This window comes from Agrilus planipennis, unplaced genomic scaffold, assembly GCF_000699045.2.
Source record: "Agrilus planipennis isolate EAB-ADULT unplaced genomic scaffold, Apla_2.0 scaffold147, whole genome shotgun sequence".
Classification (NCBI taxonomy): domain Eukaryota; kingdom Metazoa; phylum Arthropoda; class Insecta; order Coleoptera; family Buprestidae; genus Agrilus; species Agrilus planipennis.
The window spans coordinates 228,520-243,858 of NW_020438940.1; the positions used below are offsets into that span (position 1 = coordinate 228,520).

Below are 15,339 nucleotides of genomic sequence, written 5' to 3' on the forward strand. Positions count from 1 at the left end.
AAAAAAATCTTAAAGGAGCAACTGGTTTGTCGTTTCTTCCTTGATGAGTTTTAATGCATGAAGTGTATCTATACATTATTTAGAGCAGTTATTTCTCTGCTTCACATTCCTTAAATAACTCATCGTAATATGCATATAATGTCATTAAAGCAGGTCATAAACATGTAACAATTTTCGTTATTACATAACAATGAAGCAAATGTGTTCAGTTTTAGTTTGTAATGCTTATTTTTTTATTTTGATGATGGTAGTGAATAGATGAGGATATCCAATATTACTTTTGTCTTGTATTCGTTATCATTATCCTTAAATAATACGAAATAACTGAACCTTTTCTTTTAGTGTTGTAAGCAATCCTTTTGTTTCTACGGATTTAACTTAACGCTTCTTCTGGTAAATAGTTAAGTAAATTCAGTTCCTATTTCCAGCCAAATCGTCGTATAAGCCGGAAAGCGTCGCTGACGTCCTTGCTCCGTCGCTCCTGCACTTGAACCTTCGCGACCGACGGACGACGAACGCAGCGAAGAAGGAAGGAGACGAAGAAGACGCAACGTTCGTTGCAGCGTCGCGACGCATAGCGCCGGCGGCGGCGCACGACGGTTGCAGGCTGATGCGATGCGTTTTCGTCGACGTCGTCGTCGTCTATCTGCGTCTCCTTTGTCCTTTCTCTCTCTTTGTCTGCTGCACATGCGGCGGACTGACGGGACGCGGCGTAAAATAACCGCCGCCGACTTCGACTAGAGAGGCCGCCGATACAACAGTTCGACGTCGGTCGCAAATTTCGTAGATTCGCAGTTGGCCGAGCGGCACGGAGTGCGTGTGCATCGCGGCGGCGACGGACGGCGGTGGTGGGGGTGCGGGGGCGACGGTCCGCGAGTGCGCCCGATTGCGCTGACATCACGCTTAGACAGTTGGCCGGCGACCTCGTGCTCCGATGGAACACCTTCCGGGCTCCGAAACACTAAAAACCACTACTCAACAAACAAACGCAAAACGCACCCCAAAAACGCAACACCGACACCGATTGATCTGATAGGCCGCATCAGCAGCGATTCAATTTTCATTCTGTTCTCACGTGGTCAGTTCGTTCCGAAACGTACCCAGGTACGTATCCATCGGATTCCGCATTTCGGTGCCCACAACAGTCTCAGTACTTACTTTACTTACGACAGACAGACAGACACATATTGTAGCAAGCAATTCGCACGAGCGGGCCGTCTCTTTCTCATTTCTCATCTCGCGGGAAATATCTACTTACAGCCAAGTTGGCCGACGAGTGTTCGCGAATTTTTCCGCGAGTGTGATATTTATTTATTTTATCGGTTCTCGAAAAAAAAAAAAGAATAAGTGCGTTTTTATATATTTATTGTACGTATAAATGTGGAATGACGACGACATGGCTGTGATACTTCGCGAACAAGTGTCGTCCTAAGTGGTCTCTCTTCATCTTGATTAGTTGCTGGTGCAGTTCAACTCCTGGCTCCTGCTGACGCTGCGAAACATTGTTGTCCGTCGCCGCCAACGTGCGTTCAATTCGCATTACATAATCAATGTCAGAAAGGTGTTGTTACTCCTATTATTATTATTATAAATTAATATTATAACTAACCATTATCACTGCCATTATAACCATTACTAATCATTCTCATTTTTTGTGTTGTTTCCTCATTTTGGTTTATCCCCTAAACGAAGTTAATTGTGTCTCTACCTATTTGCATTGGTCCCCACGTGCAAGGTAACTGCAATTTGCTTGACTTGGTTCAAACTACGACTCCTTATAGACTTTTTGTGATTTTTTCTAGAATTACTCTCGATGATAACGTTCTATCTATGTGCTGGTATTATTAAACGCCTTGCTGTATTTTACATTTTATTTTCATTAATCATCCATATTGCGGCTAGTAATTGATGCCTTTTCCTTATGTGACCATTGCAATATTTTTATTGCGTAATGGATATTGATTTAGGGATTACGAATTGTAGGGTAGAAGTAGTTCTGAACAACACTCATAGTAGGTAGCATCAAGGTTTGTCATTATATTTTTACTTTTTGTATTGCCAAAAATCGTTAGGGATAGGCGATTGTGTGCTTATAATTTTTAAGCGCTAATTTAGCAATCGAAAGATTGAGAAGTTACTGCATTAACACCATTTGAAACTCAAATGCGAAATCTCTGTTTGTGGAGTCGCTTAATGCTTGTCGGTTCTCCCAGACTTCACAAATTTTGTCCTCTTCCGGTGTACAATTTTACCAACATCTGTAGGAAAGCAAGTGATCATAGACATTCTTTATACCTATTTTTTCATTTTCGAAAGCAACACAATAAGTATTTTCTGAAAATAATGCAGGAATTAGGAGTAGGCTATTCTTGCATGAGATGTGAAAATTTTTCCTCCTCCTTTGGAATGCCCATCAAGCTTCTGACTTCTACCATTACCATTTGCAGTAATTCATCAGTTTTCATCTTTTCGTCAAAAATATCTCATAAATACTCATTATCGGTGTATTAAGTGCACCTTCAAATATTTATTTAGTTTTGGATGGAAGATAAGTAATAAATTATCTTCTAAATTGAAAAATTTATATACTTGCTAAGTATACAATTTTAGTTTGCATATACCTCTACCTGTAGATAACCCATTCATTTCCTTCCATTCGACTAATTATAGGTGTTTCGTATTATCATTTATGAAGAAACTCATCCAAAACATTCAAAGTTTGTGTCTGTTTGTAGAGTCAATTTCATTAAGTTAGGTATACATTCGATGAATGACTTTTGTGTTACAAACTTCTTCTTTAAAAGCTGGGTGAATTGCTTGTTAAACAGTAAATACTGTCAATGAAATTTTTATGACGCCGATTAATTTCAATAAAATATACTTTCTTTATCTGTAGGTGCTCATTAAGTAACAGGCTTAGTTTTATCAGTCCTAATGGACCGGTTATGACTGTAGGTGCAGCTTGAATTGTCTGTATTTTTGAAGTTTTCCTTTGTTATATCAAAAAACCACCCATAAGTTGTTTTTCTCTACTCCAGTGTCCTGAGATGACCTTATGGAATATCTACTAGAAAAGAGATTGAAATATCTTACAATAGTATCTAGGTAACAGATTATTTATGAGATGTTAAGTGTGTTAGTTCTGTGTTCTGAGATATACCTGCCTACGCAAAAGTGCCTCTTGGGTTAAGAAAAATTGAGTTTGATACTCATGTCACGACGTTCTAAACTATGTTAATGGCATGGTACCTACTCGAAGTTCATTGGTTCATTAATTTCGGCTATTGTACTGGATTTGTGATGCACACATAAGTGATTATTAGAGGTGTCCTTACTTATTTTAATAATGTCGTAATGATGACAATTGCTATGATAGAAATAGGTGCGCTATAGTTAAGCTATTTACGATTTTGTTAACGACAACCGACGGCCAATCGGCTTAAAGAAGGCGGTAGTTTATTTCTAGTCTCATCTAGGTTCGGGAGGAGCCTAGAGAGTCGCCTTCACTGTCTTTGGTCGACAGCGAGGCTATGATGATATTAAAAAAAGACGGTTGCTCCTATAGAAGCCGATTTTATTGATACTTATCGGTCTCCAAATCAGACGAAAGCAATATTCTTGGAAACGAAACATGGTAAACTTCATTTCCGGAAACCAGCGATTAAGACTCTCCTGTAAAAACAATCTTGAGCACTAAATGCGTTACAGAATAAAAGTTATAGGCGCAAATTGGTACCTTTAGAACTTTTTAAGATTTCATTATGTAATCTGGCTTATCTAACATTCGATGGAATTATTCATGCCCTCTCATCTCTGTTTCATTTATATTTTCATGAACAATTTATCTCCAAACCTTGTAACGGCAATCATTTACATTTGAAGTTTGAGTTTGCTCATGTCGGCTTAATTTGAACGAATACTAATTATTTACCTCCTTTAGGATATAAAAAATTAAAACGTTTTATTGGACATTCGAATTAGACCACCAACGGGTCGGTTAGCTACTAAGGCGTTAAATGGGTGACATCCAATAATTCATATTATGTACTATTTTGATTCGGTACGCCGTTATCTCTAGGATGCCCATATGGATTGTTTTTTTATCTAATACACATGTTTACCTACAAATCTTCTAATGGCAATATTTTGCGTTTGAAATTAGAGTTTGTCCATGATAGCTTAATTGGAAGGAATACTACTCATTTAGGATTAAAAAACAATATTGTTTGATTGGACACTCAAGTTGAACCACCAATAGGTTTATTAGCTGGTAAGGCGTTGAGTGAGTGAGTCCATAATCATTGTGAGTATTTCTTGGTATTATTCCACTTGTGCAGAACTCAAGTTCGGGTTTTGATGAATAGATTAATCCTGACTTAGTTGGTCAGTATTCCAATCAATTGCATACATTGCTAACATCTAACATAATTTAGCATATGACTAATTCTTGTTTATCCACCAACTTCCATGCTCTAAATGTTGGTTTAGTTTTTCTTCAGCCGCCGCATTCATTAACTTCGCTGTATCATTTCAGTAGAGTTTCTTGTTAAGCTGGATTTACAGGGGGGCATGCGGATAGCTGTTTTCATTCCAGCTCCGCTAAGCCCAAACAGTGTTCACAGTACATATGCTGAGAATTTGGATACTAGCGTTTCATGTATTTTTGATTGAATAATATTCATAAAATAGATAGAAGTGGCCAATAAGAACTAGCTGCAAACCATTAAAAATGCAAAGATAAGTACAGGCCTGACGCTGGAAGCTGGCGAACGGTCGCGCAGGTACTTGCCCGTTTATGACCTCTTTGGGTAGGTCACTCGGAACCAATACACAAATAAGCTTTCAGATATTTATTTTGAATATTTAATCTACGCCGCTGATAGGAATACTGAAGAAAGAGGGCTGCAATCATTATACCTAAAACTGCCTACTTTTGTCACCGCGCATCCACGCCATTTTAAAATTTCCGCCAGCTTCCAGCGTCAGGCCTGTAGTTTCATTAGTTTAGTGATCGCCACTTGAAATTCATTTTGTGACTATCATTATCATTGTCATAAGAACGTCACTCCTGAGACTGGTAAGATACGCACTTCCACTCCTTCGTATCTTTTGCTAATCTTTGCATTTCGCTAAACCAAGAGCGTCCACATCCTTAACTAAGTGTAAACAGTAATCTAATGTAGGTGCTATCTCTAATCCTCTTAACTCCCTCTTCTGCTTCTGATATGTTTCTAACTAGCTCTTCATGCCCGAAAAGGTGTTCTACCAACCTCTCTCGCCTATTTCTTATTGACTTCCATAGCAGCCTCTATTCTCTCTTTCTAGTAGTACCTCTTCACCTCTAACCTTCTCTATCCACTGAATCCTCATCATTTCGAACGCTTCTAACTTTTGTCCACCACCCCCACCGTCTTATGTTATAGATACATAACGGAGATTCAATCTTTTTCGAATTTCTTTAATTCGCGAGCATAGAAGTCGCATCTTTTTGTTAAAGGAGACTCGACCCTGCTCTATCCTTGTGTATGTCATCGTGGACTTTTTCATAGGTCTTTTTAAACTATATGTAGCTAGTATTTTCATATTCTTCTTACGTTGATGGCATCAGCGTTCGTAAGAAACGTACTTGGACTTGGAAAATTCATCTCCACGTAAAACTATTTTTACATAGTCCCATATCCCAAGTTCGGTCCATCAGCAATATTAGCTCATTCAGTTATTGTTATGCTAAATATTTACCCTGCCCACAAGTTAATCTGATCGTCACTGAATCTCGGACAATACATTGCAAAATCTTATAAATAGGCGCTATTGCATATTATACAACTTACATAAGTATTCAAAATAGTTTCTACGTATTCGCAAAGCGCCACTACGTCGGGTTATGACAAGCACGGGTCAGTCTCAGTTAGTCAAATAGCGTCGAATGCAAACAAGCCTGTAAACGACAAGTACATAATAGCTGTTCGAAATTTATCGATCGCTCGGATGAACTTTATTGCCCGACTAAATTTTACGTTAACGAACGGCCACAGGACTCGTTTTATTCTTCGCGAAATGTACACTTAATTCCCGACATTAAAGCTACCGACTGAGCAAGAGCATCAATGTTTATTGGTCGTTCGCGGCAACTATAAAAATAATTATTCCGATAGCTTTGAGGATATCTTTTCCCCACGAAATTTTCTAGAACAGTGTGTCTGTGTAGTTAAAACAAAACCGACTAGAATTCCGAGAATTCCGAGATTCATAACCATCATGGATCACTCTAACAATAACAAAGACATGCAGTAATGACGTCAGTACGTAATAGGCATATGGGTTTTTTCACATAATGGAATTCAATTATTTTTCCTTATTGTTGATTACTAGATTTAAATTTATTGATTCTAATAAAAACTACTCTATCGTAGAAGTATCTATGTTTTCATATCTCGAAAAAAAAAAACTTTTGGGTGTTCCATTCTCATTAGCCAGTAATGCTGGTGGGCCGGTAGTCCCTCCGGACTACGCCGGAAAGTAGAGCGGAAGGCTCTCTTTAGCCTGCTTTCAGGAATCGTGAGAATGGGTGGGTGGTGGTTCGGGTGAGAAAGTTGAGACGGACGAAATGAAGTTCGAAAGGAATGAAAGATAGTCTGTGGAATATTACTGCCCCAGCATTTGCCTAAGTGATCCAAGGAATCCACAGAAAAACTTGGACCAAGGCAGACGGACCCGGAATCGAACCGGCGTCCTCCCGAGTGCTAAGCAATAGTCTAAATCTCTAGGCCATGCCGTTCGTTTTATATCTCGAATTAGAACATCCTTATACCGTTTTAGAATCGTAACTACACCCCCCCTCCCCTTCACCGTTATGGATAAATTTACTTACACTTATTTGTTTTACCAGATCTAAATATATATATACGGTCAAACAGCCAACGTTCCTTTGTTTGTAATTATTTGCTTTAATACGTTGTGAGCGGAAAATGAACTGAAAACATTTTTATATGGTAAAGAATAATATATTCTATAAGTCCCGAGAGACAATGCTTGACATTTTTATTTAGATGTGACCAGAATCAATAAAATTTTATTAAACATTGTTATTGTTATAGTTATTGTGCATTTTTCGTGATCAATGAATGAAATACGACTGAGCGTGAGAGGGCGCTTCAATTATGTGACCATGTGTTATGATGGCGACATATTGTACTGTATATTGAACATTGATTGAGAATATTTGTGGGTTAATTTAGATATTCTGCAATATTCTGAAATATATAAATTCGCTATTCCTTCCCCTAGTTCCAATGTGAACAAAGAAATCAAAGCAAAAGGGGGTAATAATGTCTTTATTGATTTATAGAACTGACACCAACGTTTCGCCTCTTGTTGGGAGACTTCACCATTATCACCCTCTTTTGCATTGAACCTTTTGTTCATATTTGAAATACCTATAGGTATAGTTAAAAAAAGTGTTTGTACAGAACGTAATTAACGACTTTCATGCAAATCGTGGTTTATTTTTACGAAATTATATATAAAAATAGTAATACAGTCAGTAAATAATAATATAACCAATAGGATTGCGAAAATGGTGGCACTATACCAAAACCGATCGATCGATCGATAGATCGACCAGATTAGAAAGTTCAATCTACGCCATTACAATAATTACCTATGTTATTTTTTATCTTTTCCGTTAAACAATTACTTGCCTCTATCTAGAAGTTAAACCGTTATGTTAATGGGAAGATTAAAACGCATCTTACCTATAGTATAATTTAGTCAACTTTTTAGGAAAAATAATGCCGACAAATTAATAATTAATTGTTTGCAAATGCATTAATTAGTTTTCCTGTTGATACTCAATTTCTACAATTACTGTAAAACGTAATGTAAAGAAAATGTAAGTAATGCCCGAAGACGCTAGCAAAATCATTTTAATCAGTCAGATTGGAACGGTGAACTGTGTTACGTGATTAAGTTAGTAAAAAATTAGATAATTATCCAGAATTATTTAGATTTTATTAGGAAAACCCAATTTACACAAAAATATATGTATCTAGATAATTTTACATACTTAAAATTAGATAAAAAAAGTTTTTAAAATAAAATGAAAACTAAAACAAAATGGTTCACCTGAGTCTTCTGTTACCGTTGGATTTGTTTTCTGAAACAGCTTCTTTGTGAACGATATCGGTGAATTTTTGCTTAACATTTTAAGGGACTCGCATTAAAATATAAATATACCAAAAGCTTTTTTGCTTCAAATAAGTATAATTAAATTTATTAGAAATTAAAGAACGGACAAGAATCAGCCACGCTATCACTTGGAACACTTCTCATGAAATGGCGATCGATCATCTTCTTCCTGCTCATACTTCAGCCCCTACCCTTCCAGGTTCTAGGTATACATCTACTACCACTCAATAGGTGCCCGACGTACAGTTCTCCTTTTTTAGAGACACGAAAAAGAAGACTGCACCTGAAATATTATACACGTGTTTTGTCCATTTTAGTTGCGGACATTTTCTAGGCGAGGCTAAGTACTATTTACCACGCTTTTTAATTTATTGTAGAACAGGACACTATACTATACTCCAGACAGATATATCACTTCATATGAAAACCAATTGTTTTGAAAGTGGAATTTAAGTACTAATTACTACTGATTTGTAGGTACACGTGACAGAATCCATCTTTTTGTAGTTCTCAATTATCACATCATTCTTCATTGAGTTAACAATTCGAATATGCAACCGTTTCTTAAAGTAATTTTGTCTATTATACCTATTTAGGTATCACCAACGGATATTTGTGGTATATCGTATTATTGATAACCGTATGATTATTTACTAGGTAAATATACGATAAAAATTAGACATGAATAATAACGATTCTTTTTGCATTTATTGTTTCAGCAAGTTTACATTTGAAACACGAAAGATTTAGATACGTGCTTTATCATTCTCACAAACTAAACCATTAATTTATGTTTATAATATGTTATCGAAATAAATGCTTTCATAATGTCACTGAATGTCAGTGGAAATAGCTCTTGGTCTTGCACCAAGCAATAAATTTGAGAATTTTAAGCGCAGTTATTTATACCTATACAGGGGGTCCCATTTATAATAATTAAAAAAAAAAAAAACATGGCTTCCTGACACAAAATACAACAAAAAACCGTTATACAATTTTTCAATCCAGTGACAATTGAGCTCGCAAATCGTCTTTGTAAATTTGAACGTACAATTTGTTTCATTACGGGCCTGGATCTAGGCGACCAACGTCGCTCAGCTGATCTAGTGTGGATGTAACNCAATTTTTCAATCCAGTGACAATTGAGCTCGCAAATCGTCTTTGTAAATTTGAACGTACAATTTGTTTCATTACGGGCCTGGATCTAGGCGACCAACGTCGCTCAGCTGATCTAGTGTGTAACAAGTACCTATCGGAAAGAAGCCAAATGCACTTCCACTTTGTAAAAAAAAAGGTAAATGTGAAACAGAAAAGCGTACCTTTTATAAAAAATGTTGAAATTGCCCGCCATTCGCTTCAATGCAACACTAACAGCGACGTACCCAGTTGCTGCGAATTTTGGCCCAGATACCGGGAATATTTCGAATTATACGATAGGCATTGGTAATGTAACTTACCACCAACTGACGGTTGAATAAGAACCCTACTAGAATAGACCATCACACTACTAATTGTCCTTATTGTAATAGTCTTTTATGAAAAAACTAACACCAACAAACAAGTAAATTCCACAATAATCCAAAGCGAACTGAACAACCTGTTACAAACTACAACATTATGTGTATTTTTTATATGGTAAAGAATAATATATTCTATAAGTCCCGAGAGACAATGCTTGACATTTTTATTTAGATGTGACCAGAATCAATAAAATTTTATTAAACATTGTTATTGTTATAGTTATTGTGCATTTTTCGTGATCAATGAATGAAATACGACTGAGCGTGAGAGGGCGCTTCAATTATGTGACCATGTGTTATGATGGCGACATATTGTACTGTATATTGAACATTGATTGAGAATATTTGTGGGTTAATTTAGATATTCTGCAATATTCTGAAATATATAAATTCGCTATTCCTTCCCCTAGTTCCAATGTGAACAAAGAAATCAAAGCAAAAGGGGGTAATAATGTCTTTATTGATTTATAGAACTGACACCAACGTTTCGCCTCTTGTTGGGAGACTTCACCATTATCACCCTCTTTTGCATTGAACCTTTTGTTCATATTTGAAATACCTATAGGTATAGTTAAAAAAAGTGTTTGTACAGAACGTAATTAACGACTTTCATGCAAATCGTGGTTTATTTTTACGAAATTATATATAAAAATAGTAATACAGTCAGTAAATAATAATATAACCAATAGGATTGCGAAAATGGTGGCACTATACCAAAACCGATCGATCGATCGATAGATCGACCAGATTAGAAAGTTCAATCTACGCCATTACAATAATTACCTATGTTATTTTTTATCTTTTCCGTTAAACAATTACTTGCCTCTATCTAGAAGTTAAACCGTTATGTTAATGGGAAGATTAAAACGCATCTTACCTATAGTATAATTTAGTCAACTTTTTAGGAAAAATAATGCCGACAAATTAATAATTAATTGTTTGCAAATGCATTAATTAGTTTTCCTGTTGATACTCAATTTCTACAATTACTGTAAAACGTAATGTAAAGAAAATGTAAGTAATGCCCGAAGACGCTAGCAAAATCATTTTAATCAGTCAGATTGGAACGGTGAACTGTGTTACGTGATTAAGTTAGTAAAAAATTAGATAATTATCCAGAATTATTTAGATTTTATTAGGAAAACCCAATTTACACAAAAATATATGTATCTAGATAATTTTACATACTTAAAATTAGATAAAAAAAGTTTTTAAAATAAAATGAAAACTAAAACAAAATGGTTCACCTGAGTCTTCTGTTACCGTTGGATTTGTTTTCTGAAACAGCTTCTTTGTGAACGATATCGGTGAATTTTTGCTTAACATTTTAAGGGACTCGCATTAAAATATAAATATACCAAAAGCTTTTTTGCTTCAAATAAGTATAATTAAATTTATTAGAAATTAAAGAACGGACAAGAATCAGCCACGCTATCACTTGGAACACTTCTCATGAAATGGCGATCGATCATCTTCTTCCTGCTCATACTTCAGCCCCTACCCTTCCAGGTTCTAGGTATACATCTACTACCACTCAATAGGTGCCCGACGTACAGTTCTCCTTTTTTAGAGACACGAAAAAGAAGACTGCACCTGAAATATTATACACGTGTTTTGTCCATTTTAGTTGCGGACATTTTCTAGGCGAGGCTAAGTACTATTTACCACGCTTTTTAATTTATTGTAGAACAGGACACTATACTATACTCCAGACAGATATATCACTTCATATGAAAACCAATTGTTTTGAAAGTGGAATTTAAGTACTAATTACTACTGATTTGTAGGTACACGTGACAGAATCCATCTTTTTGTAGTTCTCAATTATCACATCATTCTTCATTGAGTTAACAATTCGAATATGCAACCGTTTCTTAAAGTAATTTTGTCTATTATACCTATTTAGGTATCACCAACGGATATTTGTGGTATATCGTATTATTGATAACCGTATGATTATTTACTAGGTAAATATACGATAAAAATTAGACATGAATAATAACGATTCTTTTTGCATTTATTGTTTCAGCAAGTTTACATTTGAAACACGAAAGATTTAGATACGTGCTTTATCATTCTCACAAACTAAACCATTAATTTATGTTTATAATATGTTATCGAAATAAATGCTTTCATAATGTCACTGAATGTCAGTGGAAATAGCTCTTGGTCTTGCACCAAGCAATAAATTTGAGAATTTTAAGCGCAGTTATTTATACCTATACAGGGGGTCCCATTTATAATAATTAAAAAAAAAAAAAACATGGCTTCCTGACACAAAATACAACAAAAAACCGTTATACAATTTTTCAATCCAGTGACAATTGAGCTCGCAAATCGTCTTTGTAAATTTGAACGTACAATTTGTTTCATTACGGGCCTGGATCTAGGCGACCAACGTCGCTCAGCTGATCTAGTGTGGATGTAACAAGTACCTACCGGGAAGAAGCCGAATGCACTTCCANTTTTTTATTGAATTTTATTTGAATTATAGTGTACGAAAATTGTCAAAATAACCAACTTTCAACCCGCATAACTTTTTTTGGGGGTGAGACCACCGCAAATTTTTTATGGGGTTTTACTGAGGTGTCCACCCTCTTTCGATCCCCCCTACTCCCACCCCCATCTAACGCCCATAACTTTTTATGGGGGTGAGACCGCTACGAACTTTTTATGGTACAGTGGTGAGGAAGACCTCCTCTTTCGATCCCCCCCCCGAAGGACATTAGACATTTACCCTTTTAATAAATATGGAATGTTCTTTAAGACGTTCTCTTAAGTTTGTATGAGTTTGACCAATATGTAGATATAAGTGTTATTATTAAATTACCAACCTTGAAAGATTTGATTTTTGAATCTTTCCCCTTATGAGATAGACGCAGTGTTGAAAAGTAGAAGCGATAAGCATTCTAAATTATGCAAAGCACACGTAGGTTCTTATATTAAACTTTGACTACATTTGACCGAATAAACACCTGTCAGTTTGTCCTTGTGACTTAAATCTTTTGGCGAAACGTGTCAGTTTATCTAACCATTTACTGGACTAAATCTCCATCTGTGAACAAGGTCGTACCTACTGCTTTCTGTTGAGAAACAAGTGTCTAACCAAAGGTACCTCTAGATACCAAATATATCGCATTCAATTAATACCTAAACATTCATTAATTAAAAGCTACGTACACCTCTATTGTTGGTAACATTATTGGTCAATCAAAAGTGCAACAGTGATTCCGTAGCTGGCCTCAAGCACCAAACTAGTGTAATCGATAACTGGCGCAACTAATTATTCGATTTTACAGTTAGCAATTTTTCGACAGTCTGAATGTTATAAATGTTTTATTATTCTGTTTGTATGGACGTTAGACAATTAACATTGCGAATGACTCACAATCAATCTACGTTATTAGATACAAATTAAATTGTTAACAACGCAGTAAATTTTGAATCGAAATTAATTACTTATCTACAGCTTATAATAACACCTTTATTGGGTATAGAATAGGTATAATAAAGAACAACATCATCATCATCATCATCATAAGGTCATCAGTCCTAAGACTGGTTGGACACGTACCTCCACTCTTTCCTATCCTGAGCTAAACTTCGCATTTCCCTAAAACTAGAACAGCCCACATCCTTAACTATTTGCGAAGAGTAATCTAATCTAGGTCTACCTCTACCCCTCCTAACTCCTGTTTCTGCCTCTAATATGTCTCTGACTAGGCCTTCATGCCTGAGAAGGTGTCCTACCAACCTATCTCGCCTATTTTTTATTGTCTTCCATAGAGTCCTTTGTTCTCCTATTATTTCCAATACCTCTTCATTTCTAACCTTTTCTACCCACGATATCCTCATCATCCGCCTATAACACCACATTTCGAACGCTTCTAACCTTTTCTTTTCCGCCGCTCCCACTGTCCATGTTTCGCACAACAATATTTTATAAAAGAAAAATCTTCGTAACGTCTTCATTGTATGTAATTGGGCAGGGAATGCTTGAGATAAATAAAAATTATATAATACAGTTTCTTACAAAACGATGGTACATTTACTCATATTGCTACTTAAGTCCAGCCTTGAGCTAATAAACGAAAACTCATTGGAGTGTTGTTCAACTAGGATGACATATACCGTATCTCAAAATAGAAATGTCTTAGGGAGTCATAGAAGTTGTAACTGATTTGTCTCTGAGCAGATCAGCGAAAAACTATTGGATAGCCGTTCAACTGTGACGAAATCGAAATAGATATGTAGAAAAATACTGGAGGGGCTATAGAAGCTGTAACTAATTTGTCGCTGAAGGTATATTTACCCATCTTGTCACGAGTCTAGGCTTGAGGTGATCAGCGAAAAACCATTGGAGTTTCATTCAACTTGGACGACATATAGCGTATCTGGAAATAGAAATGTCGTAGAAACATACAGTATCTACGGGCTATAGAAGTTATAACTAATTTGTCGCAAAGGGTTAATTCATTTATTAATTTTGTCGAGATTCCAGCTTTGAGTTGATCAACATAAACCGATTGGAGGGCCATTTGTAGAAAAATACAGTGCGGGCTATAGAAGGTACAACTAATTTGTCGCTGACGGATGGTACATTTACCCATTTTGTCGCTGGTCCATGAGCTGATCATCGAAAAACGAACGAGCCGTTCTGCTGGGATAACACGTAGCCTACTTAGGAATTAAATATCGTAAAAGAATACTGTATAGACTGTAATTTATCACTAATTTGTCGGTATTCTTCTAGGGTATTTCTATTTTAAGAAACGTTATGTGTCGTCTCAGCTTAACGGCTCTTTTATCGTGTATTTTTCGCTAGACAGCTGGAAGATCGCCTAGCGAGGTACCGACAAAATTTCGGTGACAAATTAGTGACAAATTATATATATATATATATGGCACTTTCAACATTTATGTATTTCAAGATGTAGTGTATATCTGTGTGTAGTTACCGCTTGATGTCAGGCTAGCATGTTGTCTATTCTCCAGTTACTTGCTGAAGCGACAAATTTTTGGATTTGGTAACAAATTAGCGATAAATTATAGTGGTAGTGAACTTTAGAAATAAGAAAATATAAGGTTATCGTGCTAGCTTGATATACGTGAATTTGATTTTACATATTTACTCTCTCAACACAAGGAGATGGAATGGAATAGAAAAGAAAGTTGTACTGCATGATCCTCCTACGTAAATTGATTGTCAAGGTTCGTTTACACAAAAATTTTCGTTACAATTATTATTGGGAGATGTGTTCGGTTACGTTTGCGAACTTAACATTAATTAAGAAGAATTGAAATTAATGTTGTCGCTAAAAGATATCACATAAATGCTGTGTGCATGTACGTGTATCAGGTATTCTCTGGACTTTAGCAATTTCTGCATGTCCAACAATCGTGCTTATTTTCACAACAATTTTCGTTATCTGAGAAGACGTGGAACGGCATACGTTGGAAACTCACGTGTGTGAGGCGAAACGTTTTATCAGCTTGAATTCATTCGGTAGAGATACGTGTACAGCTACAGTGTAATGCCTCTAGCTTAGTTTCTACTTAGATATGTAGATGTTTTATACTAACGCGTGTACGTGGCAGCACTTTAATTATGCCTATGGTTATTTGCAAAGAA

At 36.0% G+C, this 15,339-nt stretch overlaps 1 protein-coding gene across 4 annotated transcripts in view; it reads left to right on the top strand.

Annotated features, from left to right (window-relative positions):
* Positions 1–748: 748 nt before the first annotated feature.
* The window catches only part of LOC108738898 (B-cell lymphoma 6 protein), a 97,517-nt gene continuing 82,926 nt past the window's right edge, over positions 749–15,339 (top strand). For 2 of the 4 annotated variants that reach the window (XM_018472505.1, XM_018472506.1), the window contains exon 1: positions 749–1,561. The gene's annotated coding sequence lies outside the window, so the exon portion shown is untranslated. The remainder of the gene's footprint in view (positions 1,562–15,339) is intronic. The other 2 variants (XM_018472507.1, XM_018472508.2) reach the window with 2 other exon arrangements.